The sequence below is a fragment of the Cryptomeria japonica genome, unplaced genomic scaffold (assembly GCF_030272615.1).
Source record: "Cryptomeria japonica unplaced genomic scaffold, Sugi_1.0 HiC_scaffold_132, whole genome shotgun sequence".
Lineage (NCBI taxonomy): Eukaryota > Viridiplantae > Streptophyta > Pinopsida > Cupressales > Cupressaceae > Cryptomeria > Cryptomeria japonica.
In genome coordinates, this window is record NW_026728954.1 from 89913 (window position 1) to 106191 (window position 16279).

At 59.8% G+C, this 16279-nt stretch overlaps 1 non-coding gene across 1 annotated transcript; it reads left to right on the forward strand.

Moving 5' to 3' along the window:
* The first annotated feature begins 8391 nt into the window (after nucleotides 1-8391).
* Nucleotides 8392-8510, forward strand: LOC131866113 (5S ribosomal RNA). The gene has a single exon (XR_009364745.1). It is a non-coding gene; the product is annotated as a 5S ribosomal RNA (ribosomal RNA).
* The last annotated feature ends 7769 nt before the right edge of the window (nucleotides 8511-16279 follow it).

Consider the following 16279-nt stretch of genomic DNA (forward strand, 5'->3'; position numbering starts at 1 on the left):
GATACACAGATAGTTCCGAGGCGGCCGAGGAGCCTCACCGCATAGCAATCGGGGTGCGAGGCGAAGGATGCGGCGAGAAGGACCCAACGGCTAGACGGAAGAGGCTTCGGGTCCGCCTCGGAATGGTCTAAGCATCGGACGCGCTTGGGGCGACTACCAGTGACAACCCCTTATCCCGCGACGCGTCCGATACACAGATAGTTCCAAGGCGGCCGAGGAGCCTCACCGCATAGCAATCGGGGTGCGAGGCGAGGGATGCGGCGAGAAGGACCCAACGGCTAGACGGAAGAGGCTTCAGGGCCGCCTCGGAATGGTCCAAGCATCGAACGCGCTTGGGGCGACTACCAGTGACAACCCCTTATCCCGCGACGCGTCCGATACACAGATAGTTCCGAGGCGGCCGAGGAGCCTCACCGCATAGCAATCGGGGTGCGAGGCGAGGGATGCGGCGAGAAGGACCCAACGGCTAGACGGAAGAGGCTTCAGGGCCGCCTCGGAATGGTCCAAGCATCGGACGCGCTTGGGGCGACTACCAGTGACAACCCCTTATCCCGCGACGCGTCCGATACACAGATAGTTCCGAGGCGGCCGAGGAGCCTCACCGCATAGCAATCGGGGTGCGAGGCGAGGGATGCGGCGAGAAGGACCCAACGGCTAGACGGAAGAGGCTTCAGGGCCGCCTCGGAATGGTCCAAGCATCGGACGCGCTTGGGGCGACTACCAATGACAACCCCTTATCCCGCGACGCGTCCGATACACAGATAGTTCCGAGGCGGCCGAGGAGCCTCACCGCATAGCAATCGGGGTGCGAGGCGAGGGATGCGGCGAGAAGGACCCAACGGCTAGACGGAAGAGGCTTCAGGGCCGCCTCGGAATGGTCCAAGCATCGGACGCGCTTGGGGCGACTACCAGTGACAACCCCTTATCCCGCGACGCGTCCGATACACAGATAGTTCCGAGGCGGCCGAGGAGCCTCACCGCATAGCAATCGGGGTGCGAGGCGAGGGATGCGGCGAGAAGGACCCAACGGCTAGACGGAAGAGGCTTCAGGGCCGCCTCGGAATGGTCCAAGCATCGGACGCGCTTGGGGCGACTACCGTTGCCAACCCCTTATCCCGCGATGCGTCTGATACACAGATAGTTCCGAGGCGGCCGAGGAGCCTCACCGCATAGCAATCGGGTTGCGAGGCAGATTATTGGGAAGGGAACCCCCTGGGATGCGGCTCAAGCAGTGCCCAAAGGGACTGGAATGCGGAATCACATCGAGAGACCCAAATGCTATACGAGGGCTCAAATCGAATTATCGATTTGGCCACGACATGGACGCATCGGAACGACTACCTTTGCCGAACCACTCGCAATTGCATCCATACCGAAACCAATAGACATTTCCGTTAGAGCCCTCGCATAGCATTCGGGAATCTCGCATGCCCCTCTAAATCGACCAATGCTGGCGCTCAATGAAAATCCGAGCGCTACCACCGTTCGAGCGCCAGCATTGGTCGAGTTAGAGGGGCACGGGGGAGAATGCTCCAGTCAACACCTCCCCTATATAAGTTATTTGTCCGATTCTCGCACAACCGTAGTCTGCCTCGTCGAATCAAACAACGGTCCCAGATTCCGACTTCCGTTCCGTAGAGACCCAAAAGCTAGATGGAGGCTCGCAAGAAAGAGAGTCGGCGCATAGCAATCGGGTTTCTCGAACGTTTAGGGACCGAGCTCACTTGCGGATAGGGCAAAATCCGCCAAGCAACCCAAAAGCTAGACGGGGGCTCGAATCGAATCGCCTAGGCGGCCACAACAACGACGTGTTGGATCGACTACCAGTGCCAAACCATTCAGCAAGACTAGTCTGTGTCGAGGCCGGATAGAGATTCTCAGAGAGCGCCCGCATAGCATTTAGGAGACCTGCCGCGTCCCTCACACTCGACAAATGGTGGTGCACGTTTATAAATCCGAGCGATCCCAACCCTTTCAAGCACCAACATCGGTCGAGATAGAGGGGCACGGAGGGGGCTGCGTGAGACAACACAGTCCCCTATATAAGTTATTTGTCCGATTCTCACACATCCGAAGAATGGTCATCAAATCGGACAACAGCCCAAACTTCCGACTTCCGTCCCAGAAAGCCCAAGAGCTATCTAAAACGTTCATGGCCGGAACTCGATCGCGGCTATACCAGTCCGCCAAGCAACCCAAAAGCTAGACTGGAGCTCTAGTCGAATCACCTCTGTGGCCATTGCAAGGACGTGTTGGAGCGACTACCATTGCCGAACCATTCCGCAGGTCGAGTCCATACCAAGGCCGCATAGAGATTCACGATGAGCTCCTGCATAGCAATCAGGAGACTTGCCGTGTCCATCACAATCGATAAATCCTGGTGCAAGATTTTTGCATCCGAGCGCTCCAACCAGTCGAGCACCAGCATCAATCGACATAAACGGGCACGGGGGGAGGATGCTCGAGAACACTACCTCCCCTATATAAGTTATTTGTCCGATTCTCAAGCAGCCGAAGTCTGGTCATCGAATCGGGTCAAAGACCACAACTTCCGACTTTACCCACAATGCAAGTCATCGAATCGAACATCGGCCCCCGAGTCGGACTCCATGCGTATGTCAGGTCATCGGACCCAAATTCCGCCTTCCTGCGCATGGCGGGCCATCAATATCAACTCGGTCATCGGACCCAAACTCCGCCTTTTTGCGTATGGCACGCCTTCAAATCGGTCATCGGACCCAAATTCCGCCTTCCTGTGCATGGCGGGCCATCAACATCAACTCGGTCATCGGACCCAAATTCCGCCTTTCTGCGCATGGCACGCCATCAACTCGGTCATCGGACCCAAATTCCGCCTTCCTGCGCATGGCAGGTCATCGGACACAAATTCAGACCTCGCCAATATGCCTACGTATCGAATCGGTCATCGGACCCAACTTCCGACTTCATCCATACTGTAGGGTCTTTGAGGTTGGCGCGGTGCGCTCAACCCAGGGAGTCGACCCATCGAAGCATACACCTCCCCTATATAAGCTATTTGTCCGATTCCCACACCTGTGTAGTTTGCACCTCTGACCAGGACATCGACCCCAACTTCCGAACTCGACTGCAACGACGGCACCAGCGCCTTGGTGCGCACCTTGCGACGCACAGTCCCAACATTCGCCTTCCTGCACATGGCAGGTCATCGGACCCAAATTCCGACCTCGCGAGTATGCCTACATATCGAATCGGTCATCGGACCCAACTTCCGACTTCATCCATACCGTAGGGTCTTTGAGGTTGGCGCGGTGCGCTCAACCCGGGGAGTCGACCCAACGAAGCATACACCTCCCCTATATAAGCTATTTGTCCGATTCCCACACCTGTGTAGTTTGCACCTCCGATCAAGACATCGACCCCAACTTCCGAACTCGCCTCCAACGACCGAACCAGCGCCTTGGTGCGCACCTTGCAACGCACAGTGCCAACATTCGCCTTCCTGCACGTGGCAGGTCATCGGACCCAAATTCCGACCTCGCGAGTATGCCTACATATCGAATCGGTCATCGGACCCAACTTCCGACTTCATCCATACCGTAGGGTCTTTGAGGTTGGCGCGGTGCGCTCAACCCGGGGAGTCGACCCAACGAAGCATACACCTCCCCTATATAAGCTATTTGTCCGATTCCCACACCTGTGTAGCTTGCACCTCCGATCAGGACATCGACCCCAACTTCCGAACTCGACTAAAAAGACCGCACCAGCGCCTTGGTGTGCACCTTGCAACGCACAGTGTCAACATTCGCCTTCCTGCACATGGCAGGTCATCGGACCCAAATTCCGACCTCATGAGCATACCTACTAATCGAATTGGTCATCGGACCCAACTTCCGACTTCATCCATACCGTAGGGTCTTTGAGGTTGGCGCGGTGCGCTCAACCTGGGGAGTCGACCCATCGAAGCATACACCTCCCCTATATAAGCTATTTGTCCGATTCCGACACCTGTGTAGTTTGCACCTCCGCTCAGGACATCGACCCCAACTTCCGAACTCGCCTGCAACGACCGAACCAGCGCCTTGGTGCGCACCAAAAGTGCGCACTTTTGGAGGGCACTTTTGTGCGCTCCAAAGGTGCGCACTTTTGGAGGGCACTTTTCTGCGCTCCAAAGGTGCGCACTTTTGGAGGGCACTTTTTGGAGGGCACTTTTCTGCGCTCCAAAGGTGCGCACTTTTGGAGGGCACTTTTTGGAGGGCACTTTTCTGCGCTCCAAAGGTGCGCACTTTTGGAGGGCACTTTTTGGAGGGCACTTTTCTGCGCTCCAAAGGTGCGCACTTTTGGAGGGCACTTTTTGGAGGGCACTTTTCTGCGCTCCAAAGGTGCGCACTTTTGGAGGGCACTTTTTGGAGGGCACTTTTCTGCGCTCCAAAGGTGCGCACTTTTGGAGGGCACTTTTCTGCGCTCCAAAGGTGCGCACTTTTGGAGGGCACTTTTTGGAGGGCACTTTTCTGCGCTCCAAAGGTGCGCACTTTTGGAGGGCACTTTTTGGAGGGCACTTTTCTGCGCTCCAAAGGTGCGCACTTTTGGAGGGCACTTTTTGGAGGGCACTTTTCTGCGCTCCAAAGGTGCGCACTTTTGGAGGGCACTTTTGTGCACTCCAAAGGTGCGCACTTTTGGAGGGCACTTTTCCTGTGCTCCAAAGGTGCACACCTAGGTGAGCACCTTCGACCACACCTTGTAGCACACCAAACTCTGACTTTCGACTTCATCCGCAATGCAGGGTCTTTGAGGTTGGCGCAATGCGCACAACCAGGGGAGTCGACCCATCAAACCCAACACCTCCCCTATATAAGCTATTTGTCTGATTCTCATACATGCGTAGCCTGCAGGAGCAATTAGGACATCGACCCCAACTTTCGGCTTCTAAACGAAAACAAGGTCTTTGAGGTTGGTGTAATGCGAACAACTAGGGGAGTCAACCCATCAAACCCAACACCTCCCCTATATAAGCTATTTGTCTGATTCTCATACATGTGTAGTCTACAGGAGCAATTAGGACATCGACCCCAACTTTTGACTTCTTAACGAAAACAAGGTCTTTGAGGTTGACGTAATGCGCACAACCAGGGGAGTCGACCCATCAAACCCAACACCTCCCCTATATAAGCTATTTGTCCGATTCTCATACATGTGTAGCCTGCAGGAGCCATTAGGACATTGACCCCAACTTTTGACTTCTTAACGAAAACAAGGTCTTTGAGGTTGGCGTAATGCGCACAACCAAGGGAGTTGACCCATCAAACCCAACACCTCCCCTATATAAGCTATTTGTCTGATTCTCATACATGTGTAGCCTGCAACAACGATTAGGACATCCACCCCAACTTCTGAATTCGTCTGCGTTGACCGCACCAAAGGTGCACGCCTTGGTGCTCACCAAAATCCGACTTCCGACTTCTTCTGCTATGCGGGGTCTTTGAGGTTGGCGCAGTGCGCACAACCAGGGGAGTCAACCCACCGAATGCAACACCTCCCCTATATAAGCTATTTGTCTGATTCTCATACATGCGTAGACTGCAGCAATGATTAGGACATCCACCCCAACTTTTGACTTCTTAAACAAGACAGGGTCTTTGAAGTTGGTGCAGTGCACACAACCAGGGGAGTCGACCCATCAAACGCAACACCTCCCCTATATAAAGCTATTTGTCCGATTCTCATACGTGTAGTCTGCAGCAGCGATTAGGACATCGACCCCAACTTCCGAATTTGTTTGCATTGACCGCACCAAAGGTGCACGCCTTGGTGTGCACCCTGGAGTGCACTTTGGTGCTCACCTCGGTGCACACTTTGGTGTGCACCTCGGTGTGCACCAAAGGTGCGCACCTTGGAGCGCACCAAAGGTGTACACTTTGGAGCGCACCACATAGGGTCTTTGAGAGGTTGGCGCAGTGCGCACACCAAGGTGGGTGTTGAGGTGCGTGCCGAGGTGGGTGGGTGCTAGGGTGCGCTCCATGGTGGGTGCCAGGGTGGGTGCGTGCTAGGGTGGATTCCAAAGAGGGTCATAGGGTGGGTGCCAAGGTGGGTTGGTGATATAGTGGGTTCAAAGGTGGGTACTAGGGTGGGTTCCAAGGTGGGTCACAAGTTGGGTGCCAGGATGCGTGGGTGTTAGGTTGGGTGCCAAGGTGGGCTCCTGCGTGGGTGGGTGCTAGGGTGGGTTTCAAGGTGGACGCGAGGGCGGGTGCCAAGGTGGGTAACAAGTTGGGTGTTAGGATGGGTGAGTGCTAGAGTGGGTGCCAAGGTGGGTGGGTGCTAAGGTGGATGCCAAGGTGGTTCACAGGGTGGGTGGGTTCTAGGGTGAGTTCCAAGGTGGGTCACAGGTTCAGTGCTAGGGTGGGTGTCAAGGCGGGTGTCGAGGTGCCTGGGTGCTAGGGTGTGGATGCCAATGTGGGTCATAGGGTGGGTACTAGGGTGGGCTGCAATGTGGGTGCCAAGGTGGGTAACATGCTCGGTGGGTTCTAAATTGGGTGCCAGGGTGGGTGTGCACCCACCTTGCCCGAGGTGGGTGCCAAGGTGCCAGTGTGGGTGGGTGCTAAGGTGGATGCCAAGGTGGGTGAGAAGGTGGGTGATAGGTTGAGTGGTAGGATGGGTGGGTGCCAAGATGGGTCACAGGGTGGGTGCAAGGGTGGGTAGGTGCTAGGGTTGGTGTCAGGGTGGGTGGGTGCTAGGTTGGGTTCCAAGGTGGGTGCGAGGGTGAGTGTCAAGGTGGGTCACAGGTTAGGTGCTAGGATGGGTGAGTGCTAGGGTGCAAAGGTGCCAGGGTGGGTGCTAGGATGGGTCGATGCTAGGGTGAGTGGCAAGGTGGGTCCACAAGTGTCAAGGTGGGTGCCGAGGTGGGTGCCAAGTCGGCGACTGCTATGGTGGATGCCAAGGTGGGTCACGGGGTGGGTGCCAAGTTGCTAGGTTGGGTTCCAAGGTGGGTGCCAACGTGGGTGCTAGGGTGCGTGGGTTAAAGGGTGTGTCACAACGTGGGTGCCAGGATGGGTGCGCACCCACACTGGCCAAGACGGGTGCGGGTGCAAGGTTGGGTTCCAAGCCCGGTCACAGGCTGGGTGCTAGGATGGGTGGGTGCCAAGGTGGGCACCAGGGTGGGTGCACCCACCCTGGCCAAGGTGGGTCACGGGGTGGGTCCTAGGGTGGGTAACGGGGTGGGTACTAAGGTGCGTGCCAAGGTGGGTCATAGGGTGGGTGCCAAGGTGGGCACCAGGGTGGGTGTGCACCAACCCTAGCCAGGGTAGGTCACGGGGTGGTTGTCGGGGTGGGCGTCAAGGAGCCAAGGTGGGTGGCAAGTAGCCAAGTTGCGTGCCAAGGTGGGTGTCGGGGTGGGTGCCAAGGATCCAAGGTGGGTGCCAAGGAACCAAGGTGGGTGTCTGGGTGGGTGCCGAGGTGGGAGCCAGGGTGGGTCCCAAGGTGAGTGCAAAGGTGGGTGCCAGGGTCAAGGTGAGTGCCAATGTGGGTTCCAAGGTGCCAGGGTCAGGGTGAGTGCCAATGTGGGTTCAAAGGTGCTAAGTTGGGTGCGAGGTTGGGTGCGAGGGTGGGTGGGTGCCAAGGTGTGCTAGGTGGAAGCCCGGGTGGGTCGGCATCCCATGGGTGTCGAGTTGGGTGCCTGATGGGTGCTTCTTGTCAAGTTTTAGTCGTCGGGACTCATTTCGAGCCTTAGAGGTCGTTTCTTGTCCGGTTGCCCTGTCTTCGACCTGGGAACCCAATTTTGGTCCTCGGGTCCCATTTTTTTTTGTCTCGCATCCCACTTTTGGCCTGTGGCCTTTTCGGGGTCGATTCTCGTTTTGGGCATCAGAGCATGTTTCTTCTCCTAAAACCCAATATTTGTTTATTAAGTCTCGGAACACATTTTTGTTCTCGTGGACCCATCATGGGTCTTGGAACGCATTTGTGGTCCTTGGGTCCCATTTTGCATCCCGAAACTTGTGTTTTGGTGCTTGATCCCTATTTTGGGTGCCCACCTTGCACCAAGTGCGCACCCGGGGCAAACCGAGCGCCTTGGTGCACCGGGGCAAGATCGAGCGTGCACCCGAGGCGCCCCGAACATGCACCAAGGTGCACTCGGCCCACATGTGAGCGCAGGTCGTTGCGCCCGAGGTGGTGTGTGGGCACCGCGTTGCAGACGGGACACTGCACGCACACGACGCCCCCTCCAGGTGCACGCACGTAGGCCGGGCCGGGTGCACACCCGACGCCCTAGCAAGGTGCGCGCACCCGGGCAGGGCTCACACTTGGCGAACGGGGCGCACTTCGCGAGGGAGGGTGTGCACCTCGACGGGGGTGGGTGGCCGGGGTGGATTCGCACGTGGGTCGCGGTTTGCTAAGTACACACTGCGACAAGCTCATAACGGGTGCGATCATACCAGCGTTAGTGCACCGGATCCCATCAGAACTCCGCAGTTAAGCGCGCTTGGGCCGGAGTAGTACTGGGATGGGTGACCTCCCGGGAAGTCCCGGTGTTGCACCCTTTTTTAGTTTTTCGCCGGGCGTCGCAATGCTATTTGAATAAACCTTTTGCCCGTTTGCGTTCTCGTCGGGGCCGGGCCGGGCCGGGGTGCGCTGCCCGCACTACCGCGCGCGCGGGGGCGACACCGAGCGCGCACCCGAGGCGCCCCGAGCACACAGGCCACGGTGCAACCCGGGCGTTGTGCGCGCACCCCGGTGCGCCCGAGGTGCTGCGCGCGCACCCAGGTGAAATCGGTGTGCACCTCGGCCAGTGCGCGCTCGGTCGAGTCGCGCACGTTGGCCAAGGTGCACGGTGATGTTTCTTACTCTAAGGTTCCGCACCAGACGCCCGGGACAGGTGAGCGAAGCTGGGCGGGGCCGGGTGCGCGGCCGGGGCAGGTGCACGCAGCTGGAGAGAGCTTTGGAGCACACTTCGGAGCGCACCAATGATGCGCTCCATTCAAAAGTTTCCTGAAAAGGCAAAAAAAGTTGAGATTATAGAATTTCCCACTTGAGAGATTGTAAAAAAAAAAAATTTAAAATGAAGGAAACGCGGGTGCCAAGGTGTGCGCAGCCCAGCCAAGGTGTGCGCACCAAGGCGCCCACCCTGGCGAAGGTGCACGCAAGGTGCGCACCCGAGGCAAACCGGACAATTAACCCAACTTTCGACTTCGCGCGCACCTTGGAGCGCACTTCGGAGCGCTCCTTGGTGCGCACCAATCTTGGGCACCTCGGAGTGCACCATGGCGCCCACCAAGGTGCGCACCCGGGGCAAACCGAGCTCCGACTTCGTGCGCACCTTGGAGCGCACGAAAGGTGCGCACCATGGCGCCCACCAAGGTGCGCAGCCCAGCCAAGGCGTGCGCATCAAGGTGCGCACCCTGGCGAAGGTGCGCACCCGGGGCAAACCGAGCTCCGACTTCGTGCGCACCTTGGAGCGCACAAAAGGTGCGCAACCCAGCCAAGGTGTGCGCACCCCGGTCAAACCGAGCTCCGAATCGTGCGCACCAGAGGTGCACGCCATCGTGCGCACCTTGGAGCACACTTCGGAGCCCTCCTTGGTGCGCGCCGATGTTGCGCACCTCGGAGCGCACCCGGGGAAAACAATGCAATTAACCCGACTTTCGACTTCGTGGGCACCTCGGAGCGCTCTCGGGTTCGCACCTCGGAGCACACCGAGGTGCGCACCTTTGATGCGCTGCCTTCACCAATTTCCAGAAAAGGCAAGAAAACATTGAGAAGGTGTGCGCACCGAGGTGCCCACCCTGGCGAAGGTGCACGCGAGGTGCGCACCCGGGGCAAACCGGGCTCCGACTTCGTGCACGCCGCACCTTGGAGCACACTTCGGAGCGCTCCTTGGTGCGCACCAGGGCGCGCAACCCAGCCGAGGTGCCCACCCCGGCGAAGGTGCACGCGAGGTGCGCACCCGGGGCAAACCGGGCTCCGACTTCGTGCACGCCATGGTGCCCACCGCGGCGAAGGTGCACGCGAGGTGCGCACCCGGGGCAAACCGGGCTCCGACTTCGTGCACGCCGCACCTTGGAGCACACTTCGGAGCGCTCCTTGGTGCGCACCATGGTGCCCACCAGGGCGCGCAACCCCGCCGAAGGTGCACGCGAGGTGCGCACCCGGGGCAAACCGGGCTCCGACTTCGTGCACGCCGCACCTTGGAGCACACTTCGGAGCGCTCCTTGGTGCGCACCATGGTGCCCACCAGGGCGCGCAACCCCGCCGAAGGTGCACGCGAGGTGCGCACCCGGGGCAAACCGGGCTCCGACTTCGTGCACGCCATGGTGCGCACCGCGGCGAAGGTGCGCACCCGGGGCAAACCGGGCTCCGACTTCGTGCACGCCGCACCTTGGAGCACACTTCGGAGCGCTCCTTGGTGCGCACCAGGGCGCGCAACCCAGCCGAGGTGCCCACCCCGGCGAAGGTGCACGCGAGGTGCGTACCCGGGGCAAACCGGGCTCCGACTTCGTGCACGCCGCACCTTGGAGCACACTTCGGAGCGCTCCTTGGTGCGCACCATGGTGCCCACCAGGCCGCGCAACCCAGCCAAGGTGTGCGCACCAAGGTGCACGCGAGGTGCGCACCCGGGGCAAACCGGGGTCCGACTTCGTGCACGCCGCACCTTGGAGCACACATCGGGGCGCTCCCGGGTTCGCACCGGCGTTGCGCACCGTGGTGGGCACCTCGGAGCACACCAAGGTGGGCAGCGAGGTGCGCACCTTTGATGCGATGCCTTCACTAATTTCCATAAAAGGCAAAAAAAAAACGAGATTTTAAAATTTCCGTTTTGAAAGATAGTGAGAAAAAGGGAATGCTGGTGCCATCTTGAGCCCGCCCTGGTGCGCAGCCCAGCCAAGGTGTGCGCACCAAGGTGCCCACCCTGGCGAAGGTGCGCGCCCGGGCAATTAACCCAACTTCCAACTTCGCGCGCGCCAGGGTGGGAGCGCACCCAACAACCGGGCCTGGGAAGAGCCAATGCGAGAAACCCCACCAAACGCTCTGACAAAAAAAGAGGGGGCGCTCCAGTAACCCCGCTTCGGAGCGCACCCTGGGCAAACCCAGCCAAGGTGCCCACCCCGGCCAAGGTGCAGGCGAGGTGCGCACCCGGGGCAAACCGGGCTCCGACAACGTGCACGCCGCACCTTGGAGCACACTTCGTAGCGCTCCCGGGTGCGCACCTCAGAGCACACCAAGGTGGGCAGCGAGGTGCGCACCTTTGATGCGCTGCCTTCACTAATTTCCAGAAAAGGCAAAAAAAAAAGGAGATTTTAAAATTTCCGTTTTGAAAGATAGTGAAAAAAACGGAACGCGCGTGCCATCTTGAGCCCGCCCTGGTGCGCAGCCCAGGTAAGGTGCCCACCCTGGCAAAGGTGCGCACCCGGGCAATTAACCCTACTTCCGACTTCGTGCGCGCCAGGGTGGCAACCGGGCCTCGGAAGAGCCAATGCGAGAAACCCCACCAAACGCTCCGACAAAAAAAGAGGCGGCGCTCCAATAACCCCGCTTCGGAGCGCAGCCGGGGCAAACCCAGCCAAGGTGCCCACCCCGACGAAGGTGCACGCGAGGTGCGCACCCGGGGCAAACCGGGCTCCGACAACGTGCACGCAGCACCTTGGAGCACACTTCGAAGCACTCCCGGGTGCCCACCGGCGTTGCGCACCGTGGTGGGCAGCGAGGTGCGCACCTTTGATGCGCTGCCTTCACTAATTTCCAGAAAAAGGCAAAAAAAAATGAGATTTTAAAATTTCCGTTTTGAAAGATAGTGAAAAAAAAGGAACGCGGGTGCCATCTTGAGCCCGCCCTGGTGCGCAGCCCAGGCAAGGCATGCGCACCAAGGTGCCCACCCGAGGTGCACACCCGGGGCAAACCGGGCTCCGACTTCGTGCAGGCCGCACCTTGGAGCACACTTCGGAGCGCTCCTTGGTGCGCACCATGGTGCCCACCAGGGCGCGCAACCCAGCCAAGGTCTGCACACTAAGGTGCCCACCCCGGCGAAGGTGCACGCGAGGTGCGCACCCGGGGCAAACCGGGCTCCGACTTCGTGCACGCCATGGTGCCCACCGCGGCGAAGGTGCACGCGAGGTGCGCACCCGGGGCAAACCGGGCTCCGACTTCGTGCACGCCGCACCTTGGAGCACACTTCGGAGCGCTCCTTGGTGCGCACCATGGTGCCCACCAGGGCGCGCAACCCAGCCAAGGTGTGCGCACCAAGGTGCACGCGAGGTGCGCACCCGGGGCAAACCGGGGTCCGACTTCGTGCACGCCGCACCTTGGAGCACACATCGGAGCGCTCCCAGGTTCGCACCAGCGTTGCGCACCTTTGATGCGCTGCCTTCACTAATTTCCAGAAAAGGCAAAAAAAAACGATATTTTAAAATTTCCGTTCTGAAAGATAGTGAAAAAAACGGAACGCGGGTGCCATCTTGAGCCCTTCCTGGTGCGCAGCCCAGGCAAGTTGTGCGCACCAAGGTGCCCACCCTGGCGGAGGTGCGCGCCCGGGGCAAACCGGGCTCCGACTTCGTGCACTGCATGGTGCCCACCAAGGCGCGCAACCCAGCCAAGGTGCCCACCGCAGCGAAGGTGCACGCGAGGTGCACACCCGGGGCAAACCGGGCTCCGACTTCGTGCACGCCGCACCTTGGAGCACACTTCAGAGCGCTCCTTGGTGCGCACCAGGGCGCGCAACCCAGCCGAGGTGCCCACCCCGGCGAAGGTGCACGCGAGGTGCGCACCCGGGGCAAACCGGGCTCCGACTTCGTGCACGCCATGGTGCCCACCGCGGCGAAGGTGCGCACCCGGGGCAAACCGGGCTCCGACTTCGTGCACGCCGCACCTTGGAGCACACTTCGGAGCGCTCCTTGGTGCGCACCATGGTGCCCACCAGGCCGCGCAACCCAGCCAAGGTGTGCGCACCAAGGTGCACGCGAGGTGCGCACCCGGGGCAAACCGGGGTCCGACTTCGTGCACGCCGCACCTTGGAGCACACATCGGGGCGCTCCCGGGTTCGCACCGGCGTTGCGCACCGTGGTGGGCACCTCGGAGCACACCAAGGTGGGCAGCGAGGTGCGCACCTTTGATGCGATGCCTTCACTAATTTCCATAAAAGGCAAAAAAAAAACGAGATTTTAAAATTTCCGTTTTGAAAGATAGTGAGAAAAAGGGAATGCTGGTGCCATCTTGAGCCCGCCCTGGTGCGCAGCCCAGCCAAGGTTTGCGCACCAAGGTGCCCACCCTGGCGAAGGTGCGCGCCCGGGCAATTAACCCAACTTCCAACTTCGCGCGCGCCAGGGTGGGAGCGCACCCAACAACCGGGCCTGGGAAGAGCCAATGCGAGAAACCCCACCAAACTCTCTGACAAAAAAAGAGGGGGCGCTCCAGTAACCCCGCTTCGGAGCGCACCCTGGGCAAACCCAGCCAAGGTGCCCACCCCGGCCAAGGTGCAGGCGAGGTGCGCACCCGGGGCAAACCGGGCTCCGACAACGTGCACGCCGCACCTTGGAGCACACTTCGTAGCGCTCCCGGGTGCGCACCTCAGAGCACACCAAGGTGGGCAGCGAGGTGCGCACCTTTGATGCGCTGCCTTCACTAATTTCCAGAAAAGGCAAAAAAAAAAGGAGATTTTAAAATTTCCGTTTTGAAAGATAGTGAAAAAAACGGAACGCGCGTGCCATCTTGAGCCCGCCCTGGTGCGCAGCCCAGGTAAGGTGCCACCCTGGCAAAGGTGCGCACCCGGGCAATTAACCCTACTTCCGACTTCGTGCGCGCCAGGGTGGCAACCGGGCCTCGGAAGAGCCAATGCGAGAAACCCCACCAAACGCTCCGACAAAAAAAGAGGCGGCGCTCCAATAACCCCGCTTCGGAGCGCAGCCGGGGCAAACCAAGCCAAGGTGCCCACCCCGACGAAGGTGCACGCGAGGTGCGCACCCGGGGCAAACCGGGCTCCGACAACGTGCACGCAGCACCTTGGAGCACACTTCGAAGCACTCCCGGGTGCCCACCGGCGTTGCGCACCGTGGTGGGCAGCGAGGTGCGCACCTTTGATGCGCTGCCTTCACTAATTTCCAGAAAAAGGCAAAAAAAAATGAGATTTTAAAATTTCCGTTTTGAAAGATAGTGAAAAAAAAGGAACGCGGGTGCCATCTTGAGCCCGCCCTGGTGCGCAGCCCAGGCAAGGCATGCGCACCAAGGTGCCCACCCGAGGTGCACACCCGGGGCAAACCGGGCTCCGACTTCGTGCAGGCCGCACCTTGGAGCACACTTCGGAGCGCTCCTTGGTGCGCACCATGGTGCCCACCAGGGCGCACCCGAGGCAAACCGGGCTCCGACTTCGTGCACGCCGCACCTTGGAGCACACATCGGAGCGCTCCCAGGTTCGCACCAGCGTTGCGCACCTTTGATGCGCTGCCTTCACTAATTTCCAGAAAAGGCAAAAAAAAACGATATTTTAAAATTTCCGTTCTGAAAGATAGTGAAAAAAACGGAACGCGGGTGCCATCTTGAGCCCTTCCTGATGCGCAGCCCAGGCAAGTTGTGCGCACCAAGGTGCCCACCCTGGCGGAGGTGCGCGCCCGGGGCAAACCGGGCTCCGACTTCGTGCACTGCATGGTGCCCACCAAGGCGCGCAACCCAGCCAAGGTGCCCACCGCAGCGAAGGTGCACGCGAGGTGCGCACCCGAGGTGCACACCCGGGGCAAACCGGGCTCCGACTTCGTGCACGCCGCACCTTGGAGCACACTTCAGAGCGCTCCTTGGTACGCACCAGGGCGCGCAACCCAGCCAAGGTGCTCACCCCGGCGAAGGTGCACGCGAGGTGCGCACCCGGGGCAAACCGGGCTCGGACTTCGTGCACGCCGCACCTTGGAGCACACATCGGAGCGCTCCCGGGTTCGCACCAGCATTGCGCACCTTTGATGCGCTGCCTTCACTAATTTCCAGAAAAGGCAAAAAAAAGAAAAAAATGAGATTTTAAAATTTCCGTTTTGAAAGATAGTGAAAAAAACGGAACGCGGGTGCCATCTTGAGCCCGCCCTGGTGTGCAGCCCAGGCAAGTTGTGCGCACCAAGGCACCCACCCTGGCCAAGGTGGGTCACGGGGTGGGTCCTAGGGTGGGTAACGGGGTGGGTACTAAGGTGCGTGCCAAGGTGGGTCATAGGGTGGGTGCCAAGGTGGGCACCAGGGTGGGTGTGCACCAACCCTAGCCAGGGTAGGTCACGGGGTGGTTGTCGGGGTGGGCGTCAAGGAGCCAAGGTGGGTGGCAAGTAGCCAAGTTGCGTGCCAAGGTGGGTGTCGGGGTGGGTGCCAAGGATCCAAGGTGGGTGCCAAGGAACCAAGGTGGGTGTCTGGGTGGGTGCCGAGGTGGGAGCCAGGGTGGGTCCCAAGGTGAGTGCAAAGGTGGGTGCCAGGGTCAAGGTGAGTGCCAATGTGGGTTCCAAGGTGCCAGGGTCAGGGTGAGTGCCAATGTGGGTTCAAAGGTGCTAAGTTGGGTGCGAGGTTGGGTGCGAGGGTGGGTGGGTGCCAAGGTGTGCTAGGTGGAAGCCCGGGTGGGTCGGCATCCCATGGGTGTCGAGTTGGGTGCCTGATGGGTGCTTCTTGTCAAGTTTTAGTCGTCGGGACTCATTTCGAGCCTTAGAGGTCGTTTCTTGTCCGGTTGCCCTGTCTTCGACCTGGGAACCCAATTTTGGTCCTCGGGTCCCATTTTTTTTTGTCTCGCATCCCACTTTTGGCCTGTGGCCTTTTCGGGGTCGATTCTCGTTTTGGGCATCAGAGCATGTTTCTTCTCCTAAAACCCAATATTTGTTTATTAAGTCTCGGAACACATTTTTGTTCTCGTGGACCCATCATGGGTCTTGGAACGCATTTGTGGTCCTTGGGTCCCATTTTGCATCCCGAAACTTGTGTTTTGGTGCTTGATCCCTATTTTGGGTGCCCACCTTGCACCAAGTGCGCACCCGGGGCAAACCGAGCGCCTTGGTGCACCGGGGCAAGATCGAGCGTGCACCCGAGGCGCCCCGAACATGCACCAAGGTGCACTCGGCCCACATGTGAGCGCAGGTCGTTGCGCCCGAGGTGGTGTGTGGGCACCGCGTTGCAGACGGGACACTGCACGCACACGACGCCCCCTCCAGGTGCACGCACGTAGGCCGGGCCGGGTGCACACCCGACGCCCTAGCAAGGTGCGCGCACCCGGGCAGGGCTCACACTTGGCGAACGGGGCGCACTTCGCGAGGGAGGGTGTGCACCTCGACGGGGGTGGGTGGCCGGGGTGGATTCGCACGTGGGTCGC